Source organism: Mustela erminea, chromosome 6 (genome assembly GCF_009829155.1).
Source record: "Mustela erminea isolate mMusErm1 chromosome 6, mMusErm1.Pri, whole genome shotgun sequence".
Taxonomy (NCBI): Eukaryota; Metazoa; Chordata; class Mammalia; order Carnivora; family Mustelidae; genus Mustela; species Mustela erminea.
This window is the reverse complement of record NC_045619.1, coordinates 51,141,276-51,161,234: the sequence shown is the minus strand read 5'-3', so window position 1 is coordinate 51,161,234 and position 19,959 is coordinate 51,141,276. Positions and strand designations below refer to the sequence as shown.

The window sequence follows — 19,959 nt, the reverse complement described above, 5'->3', positions numbered from 1 at the left end:
ATATCAAATCTCAGGAGAAGCATGCTTTTGAAAGAGACAGGGAACTGTGGAGCATACTGCGTGATAGGCTATGTAAACAGAGCCCTGGAGGTCAGTGTGTGGATGCAAACCAATTAAATAAAGAAATTACTGGCTTTGCTTTCTATCATCTGGATGGGGAGGATCACAAGTTAACTTGGACAGGGCTGAAGTGTAAACTTCGCTTGAATAACTTATAGGCACCTCTGGAAACGTCATTAACTCTTTCAATTCAGCACCAAGTTTTTTTTGTTGTTGTTTTTGGGGTTTTTTTGTTTTGTTTTGTTTTTAAATTTAACCAAAAGAAGTAGCAATCAAAAATAAAATATATGCTCTCTTTGCCCTTTTGTACATGTCCATTAACAAAGGTGCTCGTGGTGAGTAGAAAGAATGGAAGAGACCGCAGGGGATGAGCTGCTGAGAAGAGCAGAGTTGACGGGGCAGTCATGTTTCAGGAACACGCACATGTCTTTTAAAAACAACCCATTTGGAAAAGCAGAGCTCTTGCAGAATAACTGAAAAAAGATGTTTTCCTTTTCTCCTCAATACTGGGTATAAGGCAAAGCTGTAGTTGGGATTTACCAGTCACTACGTAACATCAGGATGTTGTTATTTCTGTTCTATTAACATAGAATAGTTTTCTGACCAAGAAGAACCTGAAGCCTAGAAGTTAATAACTGTATGTTAAGGACTTCCCGGAGTCTAATTCTGTGCTCTTAACCTTCTCAGGCGATGTTTGGATGAGAAAATGAAATATCAAGTTAAAATGGTATAGTTTCATGGTCCATAAACATTCAAAATAAATTTTTTTTTTCTTTCTTTCTTTCTTCTGTAGAGTCATGTTGGCTGAGAAAGTGAATAAGCTTATGTTTAGTGCTTGTTGATTCTGGGCTGCTTGGAGTAGCTCTACTAAGGAAATGGGCTCATAGAACACAGCAACTCAAAGGTATAAGATTTCATGAAAGCAAATTATGGAGGATTAAGAAACCTAATGAGCATGTTTTAGTGTGGAGAGTTGAGGAGGGAGCTCACTCTTAAATAAAGCCCAAGAGTGTACAAGGTTAGGAGATCCTAAAAGACACGATAATAAAAGGCACAACAGAATATAATTATCTTGAAGGGAAAAAAAAAAACCAAAACAACAAAAAACCCGAGGAACAAAAAGCAGCTAGTGTCGCTTTTAAGATCTGTATAAAAAGGGCTCTACACCAGGATAAGGAAATCAAAGAATATAATCAGTTAAAGCTCGAGGCAAAAACATAAGGGCAGTGAAAAATACGGTGGACTGTTAATGGTGGTCACTAAGTTGAAGGGAAATGAGGAATTTGAATATAGTAGAACTAGAGTTTTGAAAGTTTGTGAGCAAATGAGACAGTCTGCCTAACATAGTAAATCTTTCTCAAGAAATTAATAAGGGAAACATTTTCAGATCTTACCAATGTGGAGGTTGTGTTGACAATACTTCTCAGCTGCTTCAGATCGATTTTCTCATTTTTAATTTCTTATTTTTGAAGGGCTTGTAACAACAAAGAGCAAGGAAATATAATATAAATCTCTAGACGAGTATTGAAATCTGTCTCTGGGCATCAGTCATTAGTAGAAATGAGAAAGATATTGTCTGTTCATCTGATCATTCATTCAACCTATGTTTATCAGGCGTACTGTGTGCCAAACCTAGACGCTGCGTTTATAGCTGTAAACAGGGTGGATATCATTCATTCTCCCCTAGAATCTTACAACTAGTTGGACCATTATACAAATTCACATGGATTTCTTTGCATATTTGGCTGAGAAAGGCTAATAAGGTTAAATTTAGATCCAGAATTGAAGAACTCGTGATGTTTAAACATAAGCTAATATATTTTAGGTTTTGACAAATTTACCTTTCTTGACTTTATTCAAACCGTATCACTTTGGTTTCCCCTTTGACTTTTAAGAGACCAGCCTAATAATGCTACTGGTTAGTGTGTAGTTTTTCTCTAGCTTTTAATAAGGACTGACATTTCACATTTGATTATCATTAAAAGAGATTAACTTGCAAGAGAACAATGGCAAATGGTAACGAATATTGTTCTCTTCTTCACTTTTTTTTAATTTTTAATTTATTCTTTTACTGGATCCTAATCAGGGTTGGCCTGAAAAATCAGGCAGCCTTCTTTATAACAATCTTACTGAATTGTGTAGAGGAAGCAAGTGGAAAGGACAGAGCCTTTCATCTCCTTTTATAAACGTAACACTAGGAAGCAGCAAGGCATAGAAGCTAAGTACAGAGGTTTGGGTTCAGATAGATCTAAATGTAGACTCTGTTTATTTCTAATAATGTGCAGTTGGTTTTCTTAGATTTCATGAATATCATTATGTTACATACTTAAATTTTGTTTTTCTTTTCTTCTTATTTAGAATTAGAGCATTTAAAGCTGTGAACTTCCTTCAAAAAGCTTCAGCTTTTTAAATATTGTATTGTATTTTATTTATTTTTTTAAAAGATTTTATTTATTTATTTGACAGAGAGAGATCACAAGTAGGCAGAGAGGCAGGCAGAGAGAGAGGGGGAAGCAGGCTCCCTACCAAACAGAGAGCCGGATGTGGGCTTAATCCCAGGACCCTGAGATCATGACCTGAGCCGAAGGCAGAGGCTTAACCCACTGAGCCACCCAGGCGCCCTAATATTGTATTTTAAATAGCTGCAGTTTTTGCTTTCTTTTGGACACAATGATTACGTGGGAAAGTGTTTTACATTTCCATATGTTCTACTTTCCACTTTTGTTTGTAATTTTTAGTTTCATTGCTTGGTGGTCAAAGAATGTAGCCTTACTATTTTTCAGTAAGTCTGTTATGCAGTATTTAATAAAGTTGTATTTTTTGGCCTAAGATATGTTTAATTTTCTTTTTAAGATTTTATTTATTTATTTGACAGAGAGATCACAAGTAGGCAGAGAGAGAGTGGGAAGCAGGCTCCCTGCTGAGCAGAGAGCCCAATGTGGGGGCTCTATCCCAGGACCCTGAGATCATGACCTGAGCCGAAGGCAGAGGCTTTAACCCACTGAGTCACCCAGGCGCCCCAGATATGTTTAATTTTTGTAACTCTTCTGTGAGCGATTCAAAAACTATATTCTCTGAAATGAAAAGGTTTGGTACATAGTTATTAGATCAGTCTGAGTCATGATTTATATCATTATTTATTTAGTTTCTATTTTATCTGATGAGGACTTTGAGAGGAGAGATACTTTTTTTTTTTTTTTAATTGAATTCTGTGTCTTTAGATCTCGCCACTCCTGTATTGTCAGCTTCTGTCCTCTATGTTTTCTGGCACCAACCGTCTTGCTTGGGCCATGCGTTGCACTTGTCCTCCCGTAGAGGACATTATTTCAAAGCAATGCCCGAGGAAATGAAGGCTCCTCTAGATAGGAAACTTACATTATCCCAAATTTGTACATGAAACAAGAAGTTGTCTTACCACCTGTAAATATCGGTGCTTTCCCCTTCCTTTTTGTGCCCAACATCATCCCATAGCTTTGTTATGAAAGAGGCTCTGAGACATTATCTTTAAAGGTTCAGCCTAACACCTTCCCAGCTGTTAATCATTCCTTCCTCTGTGCAAACACTGAGTCTTTAAATGGATTTGTTATAGCATTTATGATCTGCTATAATTATTTGTGTGAATCTTTTATTTCTCTCCCAGTCTGTGAGTGTTTTGAAGATAGGAACCATGTCTTACTCCCTTATAACCTTGGTATCTGGTATGAAATAGTCAATAAGCAAAAGTTCCATGAAGTTGGGAATCTTTGTCTGCTCTGTTCTTGCAATTTTGACCAAAGCGCTTAACTAATTACCAAAGATTTACTCTCCCCGTTCATACTGTAGAGCTGTTGCTGGGAAGTGGCTACTCAGCCAGAGATGACAATTTCCCACCTCTCTCCACTCGTGTGGGGACATACAACCGATTCTTTCCATGGAGTATGTGTCATTTCTGGGTTAAAGGGATTAAATATCCAGTGTATTCCACCTTTCTCTTCTGAAATTATGTCAGAGGTACATGTTGAACATGAAGGAATCTGGATCTCTGAGTCTTACTTGGAAGAGATCCACGCAGGAGAGCCCTTCAGTCCAGAGCATCTTTATTGGCCTTTATGTAGAGGGGAATAAACTTTCCATGTAATAAGCTACTGAGATTTTGCCATGTTTATTATGGAGGCTAGAGTCATATACCCTGATTAGCCTGGTGCCTAGAATACTTCCTGCAAATAGATGGTACTTACTGATAACTGTTGGATAATGATAAAATTTATGGCTAGGGACTATAATATCAAACGCAAAGATGATCCTATAAATGAAGGACAATAGAAATATAATATACTGTGTTTTGTATAGTCACCAAGCCCATCACTTATCAATTGGCACAATAATACCTAGTAACAGGACACCTTAAAAAAGCAGTGACTTGAAACAATAACGTATTTGTGGTCAAGTGTCTATGGATTGGTTGGGAGTTGGCTGACATAGGTTGGTCACAGGTTCGGTCCAAGTCTGCTCCATGGGTCTTGTCACTGGTGATAACAGAGAAGAGGGCAAACCTCACTATGCAAACACATTTCAAACCTATGTTTTCATCAGGTCTGTTAGCCTCCCATTGCCAAGTAAGTCACATGCCCAAGCTGAAAGCTAAGGAAGGGGAAAGAACTCTGTCCTTTCTACTCACTGATCATGCAGGTGTGTTAAGTATTCTGTCTTCCCTCTAGTGGGAAGAACTGTTGAATCACATGATAAAGGGTGTAGAGATAGGAAGGGGAGAAGAATAGAGCCAATAATGAAATCTACTATATTAGAATATCATGTACTTAGATCAATTATTTGGTAAAAGTATTTATAGAATTAGAAATATTATATTTCTAAAGTGGATCCAATTCCTTCTTTATAATCACATTATTGTAACCTAACTTTGGATATAATAGTAATGGATATAGTAAGATGAAAATATTTGTATAATGCTTTACCACTTAAATAGTACTTTTAATAAATCTTACCAAGTTTGAGAGTCACAAACCTCAGCAAGATACGCAGGACTATTTTTTACCAGGGAAGTAGCTGAGATGCAAAAAGGTTAAGTGACTTATTTAAGGTCATATAACAGTGAATGGCCAAGGTGGGATTACATGGCAGATCTCTAACTTGCAATGACTCTTCCCATTTAATTAGATTATGGGATAGTTCTTTTCGTGAGTGATTTAAAAAAAAAGTTATTATTAGCTTTTAATTTTTCTATAATTCCTATATTTAGTAACTTATACACTATAAATTAGAAAATTTATTTTTTCTCAAATCAAGAATAATTATATGATTATAAACATGTCTTGAAAATATAAAGTGTATGACTTCAATATGGCTTTTAGTAGGCCATTGAAATGTTGCTGACAGTTTCCCAAGAAGCCTCAAAAGATAGCATTAATTGCCTCAGGGAATTTTCTGTGTTCCAGTATCTGATCTTAAACTTCCAACCTCAGGAACATGGATGTTTTAGTATCTTTCAGGGATTGACTCATAGTAATAAACCCACAAGACTAATGGGCTAAGCTAGAATGCCAGTGTATTTGTTTATGATGAGAAATACAATTCTCACATGGTTCAGAATACACTTATATTGTGTGGTCAGTGTCCTCTTTCTCTTAAATAGTCAAGCTGTGTGACCCCAAAATCACAATAAGAACTCAGTTTATCAATTAGCCATAATAAATCATCCATATTGGGGCTGAAGTTTCCTTAGGGTGCATATTAGCACCCTAAAGGCAGACCTACATGGGGAGTCAGATCATAACTAGAAAGTTGCTCTGTTAAGCACAAAATAAGAAAAAAAGGGAAATAGACAAATCAAATATTTAGCTTTATGAGTTTATGTTAACATGAATTATCTATCTCAAAATAGGAATGGCCCTGGCCAGTGAAACTTTATATAACTTAACATCCATTGGCTTTGCCTTCATCTATCCAATACATCCAACCATCTTTATGCAAGACTCCTTTGCAATTGGGCTTGGAAAACATAATACAAGTCCATTACCTAAGACTCTGTTTCCAAGTTCTTTTTTTTTTTTTTTTAAGATTTTATTTATTTATTTGACAGAGATCACAAGTAAGCAGAGGCAGACAGATAGAGAGGGGGAAGCAGGCTCCCTGCTGAGCAGATAGCCCGATGTGGGGCTCAATCCGAGGACCCTGAGATCATGACCTGAGCCGAAGGCAGGGGCTTAACCCACTGAGCCACCCAGGCATCCCATGTTTCCAAGTTCTTGGAGCAGGAAACCATGTGTGGAAACTGGAGATCTTAAAATTTACAGTTTAATTATTTCTTAGCTATTGAAGCACGTATTAAAATTTTAATTATTTAACATACCACTTCAGCATACTAAAATTAAGATATAGAAGGTCAATATATGGGCGCCTGGGTGGCTCAGTGGGTTAAGCCGCTGCCTTCGGCTCAGGTCATGATCTCAGGGTCCTGGGATCGAGTCCCGCATCGGGCTCTCTGCTCAGCAGGGAGCCTGCTTCCTCCTCTCTCTCTCTCTGCCTGCCTCTATGCCTACTTGTGATCTCTCTCTGTCAAATAAATAAATAAAATCTTAAAAAAAAAAAAAGAAGGTCAATATATAGATCTAGATATAGAACATTTCCATTACTTAAAATATTCTCTCATATTTTCCTTCAGTTAATTCCCAGTTCTCAGAGGCAACTGTTATTCTGACTTTAATCACCATTGATTAGTCTGTTCTTGAACTTCATATAAATTTTCTCCCCCCACAAAGTAGATCCAGTAGTCTCTTGAGAAATGGTTTTGGAGGTGAGGTAGAGTTTTGATTTCTAAATGCAAATTATCCCCACAGCATTAAATCGCCTGCTGAAAAAGATATTCATGTGGTATTTGTTGTAAAGATATAATTGATGAAGAATTAACAGTCTCTAGGGAATTGATAATCATTTTGTTTTGGACAACACCTTATTTTTAATACAGTTGAAAATTAATAGAATTCAGTTAATACAGTTCACTGTAGTTTCTGTGGGAAGTGAAAATGCTTACCTCATATTGGTAGATCTTCATCAAGTGGAATGAATGGGTGTGATTGTTAACCTTCTTGGGGGACAGTACATGGATTATTTGTCCATTCATGTAAATTGACATACCTTGCTCATTCCTGGGCAGAAATAAGATACATTTAACTACAAAGGGTAGAAAATTTTGTTTTAAGTACATGACTTTGTTGCAGGCTTAAGATTTTTAACATTCTGCTTCAGTATGAAAATATTTTATTCAGGAAACAAGTACAAATGCAGTAAGCAAACTCAATTATTTGCTTATTAAATCAAAATGTTCTATTAAAAATAGTTTAAAATGCCAATGACATTTTAGTTCTTTTTATGCCTCAATAATTTTTTGGTTATATCTTTTGTATTATAGAACTATGCTATAGGAAAGAACATTTTATAAGAGATTGCTTTGATTTTTCATCAGTTCCCTGGATAGGAATCAAAGATGAAGAAAATTTAGTTTTTGCCTGGTGACCACAGATCTTTTAGTGATTTTTAATATGTTCTGGAGATTCAAATACTTAAGAAACAGGTGCCTTACATGATATTCAAGTGGTGAAATTAGTAATCTTCTATTCTAGTTGTTCTTTTTTTTGTTTTTGTTGAAATTAAAGACATTTAATTGATACATATTAAAGACATATTTAGTCAACATTATATTTTCACACAGTAGCATGTGGTAGTGTTCATTGTGTTAAGTGAGGAGTGAATAAAAATGGAATGATGTTGGTTTTTTTTTTTTGATAGGAATGATGTTAGTTTTAAGAAGAAATGTATTTTTCCATTTCCAAAATAATATAGAATATTTGCCACATTGTTTTCTTTTCCTTCAAAAAATGTGTTTATACATTACCTTACATCCAAATCATTTACATTGTGGATTGAGGGCCATTATATAGAAGGCAAGAGATGTAAAGGACAAGAAAATTTTATAACAATGAAAATATTTTATGGGAGAACATAGCAACACAAAACAGTAATGTGAAGATTGAAGTAATATAGTATTTTTCCTATCAAAAATGGTAAACCTCAGGTTTCCTGGCCAATCAAAAATAGAGTTTGGGATGTTATTCTCAACATTTTAGATTTAAATTTGTTTCTATGCTGTATTAAAATTAATTCAGTATTTCCCTTATGTTGTTATATACTAATAGTCAATAAACCGTACTTTTAGAGTATGAATGAAAATGGCATTGAAACTCATTCAAATGTAATACCTTAGGGTTTTCCTAGTTGGATTTTATTCAAATTTATTGCATTTTGTGGCTTCCTTTATATTAATTTCTTCCATATTTGCCTTTTAAGTTATACTTACAGTTTTTATCATGACCTGATTTTTAATTACCAGTATTCCTTAAAATGTTGCCTACATATGTGGCTTTTGCCAACTTATTTATTAGGAAATTCATTGGTTTTTTTAAAATTCTAAGCAAGGTACCAGTATATTTATTTTTGTAGCTATATGATCTTACCTTTTTATTTCAGGATTGTTGAAAAATACTACATAACTAGAACTTAAAATTTCCTATAGTTCCCAGTATGTATAAAAAATAAAAAATTTCCCCCCAAAGTTTAGATTTAAATTCATATTAAATTCATTTATGATAAAATATAATTTTTTCCTCAAGGTTTTTTTTTTGTGTAGAACTAGTATGCATTTTTGGTAACCTAGTAATTTTATAAATTGGCAAATATAGTCATATCAGACAGATATGAACAAAACATTATGATGTTTTGTTAAAATGATATAACATTTTATGAATGAACAATGAATAAAAGGAAATTTTAATGTCAAAGTCAATACCATTTCATCAGTTTGGAAATTTAATATCACCATGTTCAGTTCAAATATTTGTTGATTGTGCACTAAGGTAAAGCTTTACCTGGAGTAAGCTATCTGTAAACTATTTTAGAATAATTTAGTATCAAACAGATATAACTCTCAGCATAGAAATGTACTGTTGTTAGGGTATTCACATATGATTGAGGCAACTAGCATGAAAGACAGTCGCTTCTCTGTTGTTTTAGTTTGTAAGTTCTCAAGGCCAGGGGAAGCTTTTGATTATTTTGTGCTATGTGCCTACACATACCTAGGGGAAAATAATCACAGATCTCAGTGTCAATTTAATTATGCAGTTGATTTAATTGTTGATTCAACAGCTAGTTAGGGCTCACAATATTTTAGTATTTGTGAACTTCTTGGTAGTATGGGTGACAATAAAGTAATGATAAATTCTATTTTTTCCTAAAATAGAACATTATATAAATGAACTAAGATGCATTGTTATTAAGATTATTTTAAATGTAAAGAGATACAGCTCAATTTTAACCAACTTTATTACTTAATAAACATGACTCTAGATTTGAGGGGAAATGTTTAAAGACAATTATATTCTTATGTACGGTTAATTCTAATCTCTTTTTTGTAACCAGTTTTTAAGATAAGATCTTTTATGGTTTATGATTTTACTCGAACTTGCTTTGTAGAAATCTGAAGTGTATCATGTTTTAGTAATTATTTTTTAAATTGTATTTTAGAAATTCCCCAGTTTAAAAAGTAATTAGGTTAATTTTTATCTCTATCTTGTAACCAGAAAGTAATTTCTTACTTTCATTCCAAATAGACCAAATTTGTCCATTAGAAATCTAAAAGACACCATGTCTTTTATAAGATGATTGATAGGAACTTACTTGTCTACTTTCTTCTTCTTATTGCTAGATTTAGTAATCTTTCTATTTTGGCATGAATTTTCAAAAAGGTTTTTTCCCCAATTCATATGAGTTTTGATAGATACACTATATCACCACACAAGTCATGGGTCTATGTAATAGAAAAAAGAACGTTTCTCTGTTATCTGCATTTCTCACTGAGAGTCAATAGGTTGATTTTACATAGGACGACCAGAAACAGGAAAGCTATGGTTTATAAAATGTTTTAATCTGTTTCAAATAAGTTAGCTGAGCAATCTGGTAAAAATGACATGATTAATGACTGAAGAAGATTAAAATATTTTCACATTCTGTTTTTAATGACCGTTATCTTAAGTTTCTACTCTAAAATTTATAACTAGTAAAATATTACAGGAAAAATATATCATTTATAAGCCACTTGAAGTTCTGTTTTACTTTATCAAATTGAGCCTGCTTTTTAGCCAAAACAGCATAAATTAAAAACAAATTTTAACTGAAATATAACTTGTGTGCTATTTATTCTTAAATACATTCATTGAAGTGTTAATATTTATTAGGTTCAGCATAAAAGCGCTAAGATTATTGTTTTCAATTAGGCAGAATAGCAGTTCGGTCAGTATATAATTTTTAAAATTTATCTTTACAACTAGGCAGATCTTCATCATTTGGAAATAGGCCATTTTGGTAAATTTAACTAAAATTGTTTTCTATGTGTATAAGTGGTGACAAGTAAAACTATTAATGTTGGAGTTCTGCCCGCTGATTCTAGTTGTTCTTTTTTTACCCAGAGATAATGATGTATATTCAGTCTCTGTCATATTTACCTAGAGGAAGTCTTTTTAATCCCTCATATTTCTCCTTCACTGAGGTTATGTGTAAATACTACATGAAATGGCAAATGGAAGAAAGTCTGTTTTGTCTAAAGATACCATTCATCTTAAACAAACACAATCTGTCTTTGAAAGCATAGTGATACGAGTTTTGTTTGGTGGGAGAGGGAGGAAGATGGGTAAGACTAAAGCAAAAATATGTTACAAATTATATCAACCGGTATTAAGCCTCTTTAAAAATTGGATAAATTTTTGATATGTGTCTGTCTACTTCAGGGACTCACACCCCTGCTGGAACTCCCCGCCCCGCTCCCCCCCCAGTTTCATTGCTTCTTAGTTTCCACCATCACCGGCATACCATTTTTATGAAGACTTGCATTGATTTCTGACAGAATCCTGAAGCTAATTCTTAGATATCTTAGAACACAATTTTCTAGAAAGCCATGTATAGGAATTTATAATTCCATTAAGAAAAGGAATATGTTGCCTTATTTTAATTATTTTCAATTTTGAAGCCCCATGAAATGGAATAAAATAGCTTCATTTAACCTTTTATACTGTGAACTCTTTAGAGATAGAGCCCTCTTTTAATTCCTCTACTGTATTTATCCCCAGCACTAAGCCCAACTAGGTCACAAGTGATGACTGAAAAAATGTTTATTAAGCTCATGCCAAAGGAATTAACCTTTTACTGCTTACATTTGCTTACTTAACATTTATTATGAAAACTAACAACTTTGGTATTGTTCTTCCCATCTTGTTTTCTCTGTATTGTGCTGGTCCTTGTTCACCTTTCTTTCCTTTTTTCTTTTCTTCTGGTTGGATTGATTACATTTTTACCATTTAAAAAAAACTTCTTGTCATAATTAATATACTATTTTTATTATCTCTTCAATTTAATTTTAAGGAAAATGTTTGACTTTGTATTTCTCTGTTCATGTTGGGAATTAATTCAAATGTATAACTTCTTTCTCCTTCTCCCAATATAAGAACTTTAGCATTTCTAATTTGTTTCTCATCCCTATGCCCATAGCCTGACTCCAGTATGGAATTTTGGGGACACTTCTCATCATGCCTCTACTTTCTTTCTTTTTTTTTTTTAAATTTTTAAATTTTTTATAAACATGTATTTTTATCCCCAGGGGTACAGGTCTGTGAATCGCCAGGTTTACACACTTCACAGCACTCACCAAAGCACATACCCTCCTCAAAGTCCATAACCCCACCCCGCCTTCTCCCAACCCCCCTCCCCCCAGCAACCCTCAGTTTGTTCTGTGAGATTAAGAGTCACTTATGGTTTGTCTCCCTCCCAATCCCATCTTGCCTCTACTTTCTTAAAAATCATTTCTCAAGAATCTATTGTGTTAAAGCTACATCGTGAACTACTATCTAGATTTAACTATTGAATTTTACATATTTACTCATCAATATTTCTTGCATCCTGACCTTTCTTAGATCTATTCTTCATTTTGCTGTAGTACTTCTTTAGGTATTCTTTCAGTACTTCTTTAGGTATTCTTTCTAGATAGCAAACTGTTTGAGTTGCTTTATATATGGATTATTTATTTACACTTCTTTTTTTTTTTTAAGATTTTATTTATTTATTTGACAGACAGAGATCACAAGTAGGCAGAGAGAGAGAGAGAGAGAGGAGGAAGCAGGCTGCCTGCAGAGCAGATAGCCTGATGTGGGGCTCGATCCCAGAACCCCAAGATCTTCACCTGAGCCAAAGGCAGAGGCTTTAACCCACTGAGCCACCCAGGCGCCCTTTATTCACACTTCTAATATCAAAAAGTGTTTAAGGTAGAAAACACACCATTGCACATATATTCTTGAGGCATGGGAGTTGGCAAATAGAACTTACATGGTTCTAAGATCTTTGGGTCTGGATAGACTTTTTGGATAGACTTTTTGTTTCTCTTTTAAATGCTAAACTTTTTTTTCCAAGTATGATTTTAGTTTATAATTCATTTGCTAAGAATTTCCTCTTGGAGGGAAAAAAATGAATTTTTAGGTATCATTCAGTTAAAAATATGTATTTCAACAAATACTTAATAGGTGTTCTTTCTATGCAACAAATACCGAGTATCGAGGAGTATGATAAATACAATTTTGGTTAATTGTACTAAAATATTTTTTTAAAATATTATAGATTACATTTTCATGTTATATCTTACAATTCTTGAGTTTTTTTAAAGACTTTTAAAATTCAAAATATAAAAGGTAAATTTTAAAAATATATTACTATCTTTGATAAAATTAGAGTACATGTAGTACCACCTTTTACATGTCATTATCCATGTTCAGATACTTAGCTAAATGAACAACATGTTAGAGCAATTCAAGGTATGAGAGGATTTCACTTTGTCTTTCTACTTCACAAAGATTAGTGTGGCAAAGATCTTTCATGTCGGTTTTGTAGTAAGTGAAAGAATAGAATCGTCTGTTATGCAGCTATATGTACCTTTCATATAGATTATATTTTCTGATATTTCTCAGTCTTATCTCATTATTTCAACTTTTGGGTTTATTTAGGTAAGGCTCTTGTAGAGCTAATGGATGACAAGATTACGGTAGGACATCAGTATCTCATTTTAAAAGCATTCAGCGTTGATTAGTTTGACGCAACGAAGAATACAGTTTGAAAATGAAGGGCAGTGAACAAAGGGAAATAAAGGAAGAATTTGGCAATTTGAATAAATACGAATAAAATAAATGAAAATAATGAGTAAAGAGTCTGTACATTTTAAGACTTTGGAGTTTTATTGTGAAATAGCCTTCCAGAAAAATTGTGCCAATTTATACTCTCTTCAGCTACATATAGTATTTTTCCCTCCTGTGGACACACTAACCTACTCCGAGTATTACTATTCTCTTATTTTCTTTGCCGATCTGATAGGTGAAAAGTAGTTTCTCATTGTTTTAATTTGCGTTTTTAATGACTAGAAATATTGAACATTTTCCCTTTGTGTTACTGAATATAATTCTTTTGTTAATTGCTTATTTATTTATTTAGTTTATTATTATTCTTCTTGAAGATTTTATTTTTAAGTTATCTCTACACCCAGTGTGGGACTCGAACTCACAACCCCAAGATCAAAAGTTGCATGCTCTTCCAACTGAGCCAGCCAGGTGCCCCTCTTATTACTATATTTTAAGGCTAGGAGTAAGAACAGAGCTTACTTTAGACAGACTGTCGTTTGGATTCTGGCTTTATCTCTTAAGCCCTGTGTGTTTTGGGGCAGTCAAGTAATCTCTCTGAGCCTTCATTTGTAAAATAAGAACACTTATAATGCCTATCTCAATATGAGGTAGGATCAAATGTGAGGACTAAAAAAATTGATATGTAATGGAGCACATAGCAAAGTGCTTGGTACAGGTCAGTGATGCTGCTGCTGCTAAAAAATAATAATGTGTTGAATATTTTTCCTAATTTATTGCTTAATGTTTAAATATTTTTTCTCAGAGAAATTTAAAAAAATTTGTTAGGATCGTATGTCAGCCTGTTTTATGATATTTACTTTGGGATTATGTTGAGAAAATTTTCTTCACACCCAATATTATAAAAACATGATGGAAATATTTTTGATTGTGACTGAGTTGTAAACAGAATTACTAATTTTAGTAACTCAGACTAAGGAAATATACCAATAATATGATTTTTTATATCTTTGGGAAAATATTAATATGACTCTTGTCAAATTAATTTAGAAAACATTATTTAATAAGTTAATGGGTTATTATTTTTTTAAAAATTCCTTAAGTCTCCTGCAGTACCTTCTCCTGGATTATTTGTATATTGAGGAAGGGCCTCTGCTATTTTATGCAGTGCCTTTGTGTCCATTAGAAAATGAGGCTGGAAAAAAAAAAGAAAGAAAGAAAGAAAATGAGGCTGTCCTTGAGCCAAAGAATTAGCGAAACTCCCCTCCCTTCCCCCCTACCCCCACACTGCAGCTCAATGACTTTTCTGGGTCAAAGCAAACACAAAGGCCTGGAAATGAGGGAAGTGGGAACTAGAGTTTAGCTCCCACTTGCCTATCCCACCAGCTTCCTTTTGAATTGCTCACATCACATGGAGTCATGAGGTAGCCCCATGTTTCAGTGTTATCACAAAATGGCTTTTGAAATAAGATTAATTCTGAGAAATCAATGATTAATGTAGCTAAATCCACCTGCATAATTCTGCTGAATTGAGCAATCTTTTATACAGGTACTTTTTATAAAAGAAAAGAAAAGCCTTTTTGTTTGAATATTGTGAAGAGAAAAAATCCGAGTGCCCTGGCACCGATCACACAGCCTTCCATTTGTCTACCCTGGGTTTTAATTCATGTGCTCTTAAGGGTTGATTTCTTCCTCCTAGTAAATAGTGATGTTAATGACCCATCGGAGACCATGTCTTTTTGAATGTTTTTCTTGTTATGGGAAAATTGATAGGTATGATGTTGAGTTTTCAGCAAAACGTGCTTTGCAGAAATCTCCCCTTCTACCTGTGCTTGGCCATCCTGAGATGCTCATCTCTCTTACCCCGTGTTCCTCTAGAACTTCTTATTCATGATTCTGCTTAGCCTTGCAGCCATTTTTACTGTGCTCCTTGGAGCTCTCATTCCATTGTAAACACCTTTTTTTATCCTCCAGTCTCTTGACAGAATGCTTCCTTCGTTTCCCGGCCTTGAGATTTGTCTCTGTCCCAAGGTCTGTCCTGCTACTGCACTTTTTCCTCGTATCTAGGGCCAGTGTCAGTGGTAACTTTTCATTGCCTTTTTCCAAATCTTAGCTTTCCTTGCTCAGGGAAGACCTGCTCTTTTGAGGCCCGCTGTCTTACTCAGCCACTTCTTGCCTTTCATCACTGCCGTGATCTGTTAGCTCCTGGTAACTCATTTACTGATGATTTTAGTCTGCCACTCTAATTCTTGTCATCCCAAGGGGTGATTTTAAAGACCATGTGGAGAGTCCAGCCCACAGCCAGTTTCAGCTTCATGTGCTAGCCCCTTCCTTTTCTTCCCAGTCTAGTATGCCTCTCATTGTTTTACTTTTTCCCCATCCATCTTGGACTCTATGGTAATCATTTTGTCATTTTCACCAGTACCCTCTGGGTTCTGGGTCTGTTTTCTTTATGCTGCATTCCCCGGAAAATTCTCAACCATCTGTTTTCAGTTGTAGCTTTTTCACCCGGGTGGCATGGCTCTGCTACAGGAAAGAATATAATTATGGGATAGTCGCCCCTAGGGATTTATGCTCTTTAATTTCAGATCACCTCTTGCCACTGTTCTGCAGTCCTTCCGAGTCCTTATCACTTTTCTCAAACCCCCTTTCTACTACCCTTTTCTGTCTCAGCAACAATCTTACCTCTTCTTTCACAGGGAAATCTGAGGCTATGAAGCTTGAGTTTTTCCATCTTTTCCCTCGTATAACTGCAAGCATCTCTACTCACACTTACCTTCTTTCCTACAGGATTGAAGGAAGATAGGCTCTTTCTTCTAGTAATCCCATTAATTCTGCTCCTATAGAATGTTATTCCATTACTTACTTACCCTAATTTTTAAATATTAAAGGTCTTTGATACTGCTCATTTCTTCCCCTCAACATGGAGATGAGCTCAAATCATCACACACACACACACATCAAACAAAGTGTAATTTCTTCAACATTGTTCTTCTCTTTCTATTGGAATCTTTACTCTTTTACCAGTTGGATCTTTCCATTGGAATCAAGGTTCTCAGTACACTACTCTTTCTACTTTCTTCTGTTCAGAGGAACACCCTACAGAAAGATGAGGAGAAGAATTATTAAAGGCTAGTAAGCATTTGCAAAAATTCAACTTCATTATTAATTATATCAATAAAAGTTATATCAACTACAAAAATGTTTACTAAAAATAATAGAGCTTCAAGACTATGGGGGAGAGGTTTGCTCTTGCATATTACTATATGCAATATAGTATTGATGGGAATATAAGATGATGCAATCATCCAGAAATCATCCTGAAAAATAATTTGGTAATTGCTTAATCCAATAATTCCACCTTAGGGAATGTTATAAAGAAAATATTCAGGGATTAATGTGAAAGAATATTCATGAAGCAATATTTGTAGTAGCAAAAGAGAGAGAGAGAGAGAGAGAGAGAGAAAGAGACACAGCCTTAAAGTCCAGTAACAGAGGAGGTCACCATACTCTTTCTACATAGAGAAAAGTCCAAAAGTAAATACACCAAAATGGCAATGGTAGTTACTTTAGAGTGGTAAGATTATAGGTGATTTTATTATCTTCCTTATGCTTTCCTGAAAATCCTACTTTAATTTATAAGAACATCTACTGAATTTGTAACCAGGGAAAACAAAAGGTTAAGAAAAATTACATATATTAACCCCTAACACCCCTCATCCTGCTCTATCTCTTCCTCTGGCCAAAGAATAAAGATTTTTGTAGGAAGGTGTTAATATGTCTATAAGCTTTCAGTGTGTTCCAGTTATTTCTTAGTTTGCTTTCATGAAATGTTGGAGTACATTATGGAAAGGAGGGGGAGCATGACTTTCCCATCAGGTGAACAATGATAGGGACATGTTGACTAGTACAGAAAGTTGGAGAAGGGAGAAGAGGAACTCATCAATAGAAGATGTGTGGAATCATTAAAGGAGAAGAAAGAGAACCAACTGGAAACAGAGAAACCAAGTCATCTTAAGCTAACAGGTGGTAGGTGCTTGTCCGTGTTGAGTTGGTTGTCTCCTAGTAATTTCACTGAATATTAAGACTGACAACTAAAACATCATTTAGTTGAAAATGAGGATGGGTTGGCTCCTTCTCCAGAAAATGAGTGAAAGTGATTAGTGACAGTAATATATTCCTCTTCTGAAGCTAGGAACAGCTGTTGTTTAAATAGAAATGTCCAGGATATATGCTTCTAGCTGGAGACTTTTAATTCATGACATTCCATATGTAGACTAAAATTAAGTGTGTTTCCCCTGGCTCTGTCCTTCATTCCTGTTCATACAAGTGATACTGTCATATCAGACACTGAACAGAATAAAATATGCAGATCATTTTCAAAGAGATGAAGAGATAGTTTGTTAAAAGTTCGTTTGCAGTTTGGTTGTTTTGAAGAGAGAATGCTTTTACTAAAGAAAGAATTATAATGGAAAAATTAGATTTCAAGTCTGGTTTATCAAACATGCTTAGTCTGTAGTGTACTTGAGGATACATAACAGTTTCAGTGAGAAATTTTATCCAAAATTTCAGGTTGGGATGCCAAGAATAAACTTCCTATTCCCTTATTTTATGGTAAGTTTAAAAAAAAAAAAATGTTCCTTAGCTGTAAGCTCCTATAGGAGTTTTGAACAGTTTTTACAGGTGGTTAGGTACAAGGTTTGCCCAAGCTAATCAGCCACAACAGAGGAATGAAAAGGAATGTTTGGGGGGTTGTGGACATTGAAGAACATGAAGCTGGGTGCTGGAAGAAGTCTCAGTGTGATTTTGGATATTATATAGGATCTTAAAAAGTTGAATTAGAGAGAAAATTTGAGCCAGGTGCTAGAAGAAAACGGGAGAGTATTCTAGGAATCTAGATATGGAGGAGAGAAGAGGATAATTGAAGACTTCCAAAGTGGAGTTTCTTGAGCCATGAAGGTCTAAAGAGTCTGCCTGATTTTCTAACCACGGTAGTCTAGTGACCAACACCTGCGGTTATTCACACTCACTGTAAGCTCAACTCTAGCTCTGGTTATCAGGTATAATCCCCTTTAGAGCAGCTTTTCTCAGTTTAGCCACACAAATGAGTTATCTGAGGAACTTTTTAAAAAATATAGGTGCCGGGCCCATGCTAGACCAATTAACTCGCAGCTGGGGCCCAGGCGCTGGTATTGTAAAATTGTTCTGGCTGATTCTATGTGGATCTGGAGTGGAGAACTGCTGGGTGGAGTCAGAAGTAAATTACATGGGATAGAAACAATGAATGTTTATTTTTTTTAATTAATTTTTTTTATTCAAGTATAGTTAACATGAAGTATTATATTAGTCTCAGGTACTCAATATAGTGATTCAATAATTCTACACATTTCTCAGTGCTCATGAAGATAACTGTACTCTTATTTCACCCATCCCTTCTCCCACCTCCCCTTGGCAACCACCTGTTTGTTCTCTATATTTAAGAGACTCTTTTTTCTGTTTGTCTTTTTTGCTTTTGTGCTATTTCTTAAATTCCATGTGAGTGAAATCATATGGGGTTTATCTTTCTCTGACTTACTTATTTCACTTAATGTTATGGCCCCTAGGTTGATCCACGTTGTTGCAAATGGGAAGATTCTGGGATTTGGGGTTTTTTTTTTTTTATGACTGATTAATATTCCATTATATATCTATACTCTATCTTCTTTATCCATTCATCAACTGATGGACATTTGGGTTGCTTCCACAATTTGGCTATTGTAAATAATGCTGCAATAAACCTAGGTGTGCATGTAGCTTTCAAATTAGTGTTTTCATTTTCTTTAGGTAAATACCCAGTAGTGGAATTACTGCATTGTATGGTAGTTCTGTTTTTAATATTTTGAGAAACCTCCATACTGTTTTCCACAGTGGCTACACCAGTTTGCATTCCTACCAACAGTGCACAAGGGTTCCTTTTTCCCCCACATCCTCACCAACATGTATTATTCCTTGTGTTTTCAATTTTACTCATTCTGACAGGTGTAAAGTGATGGCTCATTGTGGTTTTAATTTGCATTTCACTGATGATTAGTGATGTTGAGTATCTTTTCATGTGTCTGCTAACTATCTGTATGTCTTCTTCGGGAAAATGTCTATTCAGGTTCACTGCCCGATTTTTATTGGATTATTTTTTGTTTTGTTTTTGTGTTGAGATATATAAATTCTTTATATATTTGGATATTAGGCTCCTTACCAGATATATCATTTGCAAACATCTTCTCCTATTCATTAAATTACCTTTTTGTTTTGTGGTGGTTTCCTTTGTTGTGTAGAAACTTTTTATTTTAGTGTAGTTCCAGTAGTTTAATTTTGCTTTTGTTTCCTTTGTCAGAGGAGACAAATCTAGAAAACTGTATCTATGGCCAATGTCAAAGAAATTACTACTTATGTTTTCTTGTAGGCATTTTATGATTTCCTTTCTCACGTTTAGGTCTTTCATTGATTTTGAGTTTATTTTTGTATATGGTATAAAAAAAGTGATCCAGTTTCATTCTTTTGCACATAGTGTCCAGTTTTCCCAACACAATTTATTGAGGAGGTCTTTCCATTGTATGTTTTTGTCTTCTTTGATGAAGATTTATTGACCATAAAAGTGAAATTATTTCTGGGCTCTATTCTATCCCACTGATCTATGTATCTTGTT

General features: G+C 34.6%; 1 protein-coding gene and 1 long non-coding RNA gene across 4 annotated transcripts in view; both read left to right on the top strand.

Moving 5' to 3' along the window:
* Positions 1-19,959, top strand: part of MSRB3 (methionine sulfoxide reductase B3) — a 163,339-nt gene that overhangs the window by 85,108 nt on the left and 58,272 nt on the right. The window lies entirely within an intron of this gene.
* LOC116593208 lies at positions 6,352-6,797 on the top strand. Its single transcript, XR_004286829.1, has 2 exons — positions 6,352-6,438; positions 6,652-6,797. It is a non-coding gene; the product is annotated as an uncharacterized LOC116593208 (long non-coding RNA).